Below are 6198 nucleotides of genomic sequence, written 5' to 3' on the forward strand. Positions count from 1 at the left end.
TGACCAGGATGGTCTCGATCTCTTGACCTCGTGATCCACCCGCCTCGGCCTCCCAAAGTGCTGGGATTACAGGCTTGAGCCACCGCGCCCAGCCAGATTTCTGTATTCTTATAACAAATTAGTTCCAGTTGATATTTACCAATGCACAAAAAAATCCTAACAATATGTTAGGCACAAAACAAACCCTTTCCTTTTATTTAGGCAAATGCTCTTTTCAAATATGCTTATTTGTTTGTTTGTTTGTTTCTCTTCGATCTTTTTCTTTGATATAACAATAACCTCTTTTCTAGATATTTGTGTCTTTGATGGAAAATCCTTTGTATTATTTGAATAGCTAAGTAATTGTGTTCTCTGATTCTCTGATTTGTCCTCATGCTTATTGAGCCTTTTCCTTCAGGAAAAACCATATGAGAGAGGAACAAGTCCATGCAAGCAAAATTGGGCTCGATTCTCTACTTACTTTTTGTTTTGAGACAGAGTCTCACTCTGTTGCCCAGGCTGAAGTGCAGTGGCTTGATCTTAGCTCACTGTAACCTCTAACTCCTGAGTTTAAGATTCTTCTGTCTCAGCCTCCTGAGTAGCTAGGGTTACAGGCACACACCACCAGACCCAGCTAATTTTTGTATTTTTAGTACAGATGGGGTTTTGCTATGTTGGCCAGGCTGATCTTGAACTCTTGACCTCAGGTGATCCACCAATCTCGGCCTTCCAAAGTGCTGGGATTACAGGTGTGACTCACTGTACCAGCCTCTGCTTCACTTCTTACAAGCAATTTGACCTTGGTCCAGTCACCCAATGTAACAGAAACTTCGTAAGTACAACTATGTAATAATGATCATTGTATATATCGGAAGTTATTGGGAGAGAAGGAGCCATATGTGTGCAGTGCCTAGGAGGAGGCCAGAAGAGCCATTATCAACGCAGTTATAATGATCATTATTCAAAGAGTATAAGCAATCTGGTTCCCTCTTGCATTAGTCAAAGCCGTTTCATTGCAAAATATAGACGTTCCCCCAATTCCCTTAAAATGTTTTCAATCAAAAGGAAAATCAAGTATCTGTTGAGCATATAAGGTTCAAGGACAGTAAAATCTAGGATCTTGAACAGGTCCTCAGGACTCAGTTTCTCTACTTGCTTATCGGGCATTTCTATCTTTTTTTAAATTTCCATAGGTTTTTGGGGAACAGGTGGTATTTGGTTACATAAGTTCTTGAGCGGTGATCTGTGGAGTTTCTGTGCACAGCTCACCTGAGCAGTATACACTGAACTCATTCTGTGGTCTGTTATCCCTCACCCTCTTCCCACTCTTTCCCCTGAGTCCCTGAAGTTCACCGTATCCTTCTTACACCTTTGCATCCTCATAGCTTAGCTCCCACCTATGAGTGAGAATATAAGATGTTTGGTTTTCCATTCCTGAGTTACTTCACTTAGAATAATAGTCTCCAATCCCATCCAGGTTGCTGCAAATGGCAATTCTATCTTGCAGCTTCTTCCTCAAGTACCTCTTCTGAATAGCCTCGTAGGGCCATTTTCTTACATCAATCCCTAGAAATGTCTTTGACCATTTTCAAACCAATCCTCTGACCAGGGTGACTGACTTTGGACTGGGGCTAATGGACCGGGTTAACCTCACCATATCACAGAGAACGGCAGAAGGAAAGGGGGAGTTTTCCAGGAAAATCAGAGTGTTCTAGAAGAAGAAAGAAAGAGGCATGGGCAAAACAATTGATGTCTATTTTATTCTCTTTCCGAATCTGCGTAGTTTCTTTATTTCCTGGAAAGTGTATTCTCCACTGAGTGGTCTTTGGGCCAACTTTTATTAGAGTACTTTTGCTGGCATGGTACATAGGGCAACTCATTCATCTGTAATTTCCACTGAACACTGATTCTAGGTGGAAATTACCATCAGTCAGGTCCCCAGTATGCTTCACATGGCCCTATGGAGTGAAGGATTCCTCTTTTTAACTGTGAGACTAGCATTTTCACTCATGTAGTCTTGCCAAGACAGACGGGACCACAGCACAGAAAGTGTCAGTGGCCTAGCTATAACTGGGTACAGAAATAGACTGTTATATTTCTTAATCACAGTTTGATCAACAACATATGAGATCCTAGGGATTTTTGGGAATGTTAATTTCCTAATGCATTCCTTCATAAAGATGAAAGTAAGGACTCTCAGCTTTTTTCTGTTACCCTTTTTCTCCTGTTTCATGATTCCTTAACAGAGGCATGAAAGATTAGAGTGCAGAGCAATTTTAGAAATCATCAAATCCAAGTTAGAAAAGAGAAAATAGAAGCTTAAAATGGGCAAGGAGCTTTGCAAAAGTCAAGCAACCAATAACCATTAGAGAATGAATTTAAATAAAGGACTCTCTGACTTCTAGTTAAACATGTAATTAGGATGAGAAAAAAAAACTACAGGAAACAATTAATTTAGGCTGACAGAGCTCAACTGCTAAGCAATAAACCTCAGTTTTAGACATGCTTCTCCTGCTGACTGCCAAGGAGACTTTGTTTTCTTTCACATGCCCCCAATTTAAACTCCCTTGCCCTCCTCTTCATTGTATTGGGTGGCTATACTTGCCAAAAAGAGTTGGAAATATTGAAGATCCACTTATATACTGGGAATCACAGAGTAGTTTTTGCCTGAACAAACCCAGCAAGGATAGGACAGGGGAACCAGGATCTTAGTGTCTAATGAATGCCTAGATTAGGCTGACACTAAAGACTCAAGCCTCATTCTGCTCTTAACATCAACATCTCATTGCCATTCTCTACCATGCCTACTGGGTCTGGCACAAAACCAAACAGAGGATGAGGCCAACCTTAAACATACTTGAAGTTTTCTGTTCACATTTCTTAAAAGTGGTAGTTATTTAAGATAGAGGAAGAAACCTAGAGGATTCTGGGTTAAAGAAAGTAAATATTGGGCCAAGCATGTTGGCTCACGTCTGTAATCCTGTCACTTTGAGTGGCCGAGGTAGGTGGATCACAAGGTCAAGAGACCTAGACCATCCTGGCTACCATGGCGAAACCCTGTCTCTAGTAAAAAAATACAAAAATTACCACGCCTGAAGTCTTGGCTACTCAGGGAGGCTGAGGCAGAATTGCTTGAATCCGGGAGGCGGAGGTTGCGGTGAGCCAAGATAGCACTACTGCACTCCAGCCTGGTTGACAATGCGAAACTCTGTCTCAAAAATAAGATAAAATAAAATAAAATAAAATAGAAAGTAACCATTGTTGAAATGAATCCACTTCTTTGATTCACCCAGTTATTGCTTGCATCGTGGCAGAATTTGGCTACATGTTCACCAGATCCTACTTCTTCCTTTGTACAGGGTCAAACTGTATTTGTCAGATTGTTTAAATACGAGCCATGAGACTGGTTCTGAACAATGGAATATGAGCATCCATATATCTATAACAGTTGCAGATCTGACTCCTTAAGCTTCCCACACAATTTTCCTTTGGATCATAGGGTGGCTGGATGTAGAAGATGGAGCAGTGGATTCCAAGGCTCTGAGGACATCTAAGCCACTAATTAAATGGCCCCTGGACTACTGAGTCATCTGGGCTTGGAGAAAAGTCATCCACCACAATCACATTTATTTTTATGTCAGGGAAAACAAAATTGTATCATGTTAAGCCACTAAAATTTTGTTATTTGTTGTAATGATTAACATTAATTCCCCTACATAGCCACCCAATTTAAGGCTATGTTTATAAAATGAGTTTCACCCCAATGACAACACAGTTCATTGGCATCAAGAAAAAAAAATCCCAAGACAAAGCTACAACAGACACCCAGAGTCAAGCCATGGTCTGTGAATTTCTAAGAACCAACTGAATTATTGCTTCTATGGATGTTTGGACTAGTGACCACCAATCAGAAGCCATGGCTTCGAACCCACCATACCCTCTGAACATCTTTCAACCCTGTGCAGGGCTCTTCATCACCACTGCTGCTTCCTCAGAGCAGGCCACCATCATTGCTTGCCTGGACGATGGCAGGAGTGTCTTTCCTGCTTTCTCTGCTTCCAGTTTCCTTCTCTTGTATTTTTTCCACACAGCAGTCATTATGATCTACCTAAAATTCATATGTGAACAACTAAAAACGTTTCAACGATTTGCAAAGATTAAACAAAAATATTAATTTAGCTTGGTGTGACCTTGTTGAGATTCCCTTGGGGTGGTTGGCAAAAGATTAGGGAAAGTCAGAATATTATAGTCTCAAACATTTTGGAAGGCCAAAAGTTTTAATGGAGTGGGCTGTAGGCAGCCAGTTCTTTAGGTTAGAATTTTAAGTCATAACATAAAAGATAGGCACAATAAAACTTCCCTAGTTAAGTCTGTTTATACCACATCCCTTTGTCTTTACCCTAACTGTTCACTAATGTAAAAGTTGTGCTGGACGACCCTCTCAGGGGGAGGTCGAAAGGGAATTACCTGTTAATAGTGTTTACTCTGGGCCCCAGAACCTTGAGACCTTGATCATGTCGGGGTCACCACCTGAGGCCTCAGTCAAGTTAGTGTCCCTGTCCAGGTGCCAGCTGTGACAAGTATCACAGTCAAGTATCTTTGCACTGGGGTACAGCTGTGGCGTAGGTCACATCAGTGTCCCTGTTCAGGTGCCAGCTGTGATAAGTATCACGCCAAAGTCTCAGGTGGTGACACCAATGTGATACTCATCGTATGACCTAACCATCATCTACTTCCCCAGTCACAACACACATATATGCACACATGCACATGAACGCACACATGCATGCATATACATGTGCATATGCACATGAATGCACACATGCACATGAACACACATAACATGAAAGCACACATGTACATGAATGCACACATGCACATGAACACACACATCGCATGGAAGTACACATGTGTGTGAATGTACACATGCACATGAATGCACACATGCATGCATACATATGTGCATACTCACACAGGCACATGAATGCACACATTGCATGCATACACGTACATATGTACACATGCACATGAACACACACATGCACATGAATGCACACATGCATGCATACACATGAACATATGCACACATGCATACACACACCCACTCTAGTCATGCTTCATTTCTTTCTGTTATCTGTAGATGCCATGTGTTTTTTGTTTTGTTTCTGGTTATTGGCCATTCTCTGTCCTTTGGTCTTAGACATTATTTCATCTCTTTCCTCTTTTTTCTCTTTTTTCCCCTGAACTTTCTTTTCCCCATGGTCTTCTTTAGTTCTCTCATTAGAAGGTTTCTCCCCCAGGGAGACTCCCGTGTTCCCCACTGGGTAGAGTGTTCCTCAAATGCGTTTTCCTGGCACTCTGAGACAGGTTGATGGCCTGTCCTCATCTTCAAGTGGCTGAGACTCCCATCTGGCATGTAACATCTGAATCAATAGCAAGACACTTTTCTCCTCTGGGCTTCAATTTTCATGACAGTGAAAACCACTTCAAATCTGCTGGAAGGATTCATTAAAAGTAGTACTCACTGGTGTTGCATGTATTGAGAGCCAGCTGTGTTCCAGGGCCTGGAACACATGTAGTTTTACCTTGATCAGCTCATTTAATCTTCAAAACAGCCTTGTAAACTAGGTATTAATACCCCATTACACAGATGAAAAAGTTGAGGCTCAATGGAGTTAAGTGACTTACCCAGGGGTACATAAAATGTTGTAATAAATAAGTTAGAATTTTGAATTTTGGTCCATTCACTTCAAATCCTGGGCTCTTTTCAACTCAGTGCCTGAATAAAATAATGGCTAGAGAAATATTTAAACAGATGAGGATAATAGTTACTATTACGTACATACTTAAATTTATGTATTTACACATCTGTTTACATCTACTAAAGGAGAAGAGCAAGGCCTCTGTCTCATTAGTCTTAGAAACTCTGTTAGCTACTCCAGATGCTTTCAAAAAGTTGATTAAATGGAAAAATGGAAGAAAAGAAAGGAGAGAGGAGGTAAAAATTAACCCTAAGTCTCCTGGTACTGCCATCCTGTGTATGAGGTGGACTTGACAATTGTCATATCTTGTACTTGTGTAATCTTGGCACTGCTCAGTACAGTCAACTGCAATAATAATAATAATAATAATAATAATAAGGTATTCAAGCAGCTGATAGGGGAACTCTGGGTTTGATGACCAAAAATATTTTTTTAGTATAGTTCAATTTACATACCT

Source organism: Cebus imitator, unplaced genomic scaffold (genome assembly GCF_001604975.1).
Source record: "Cebus imitator isolate Cc_AM_T3 unplaced genomic scaffold, Cebus_imitator-1.0 Scaffold13, whole genome shotgun sequence".
NCBI classification, from domain to species: Eukaryota; Metazoa; Chordata; class Mammalia; order Primates; family Cebidae; genus Cebus; species Cebus imitator.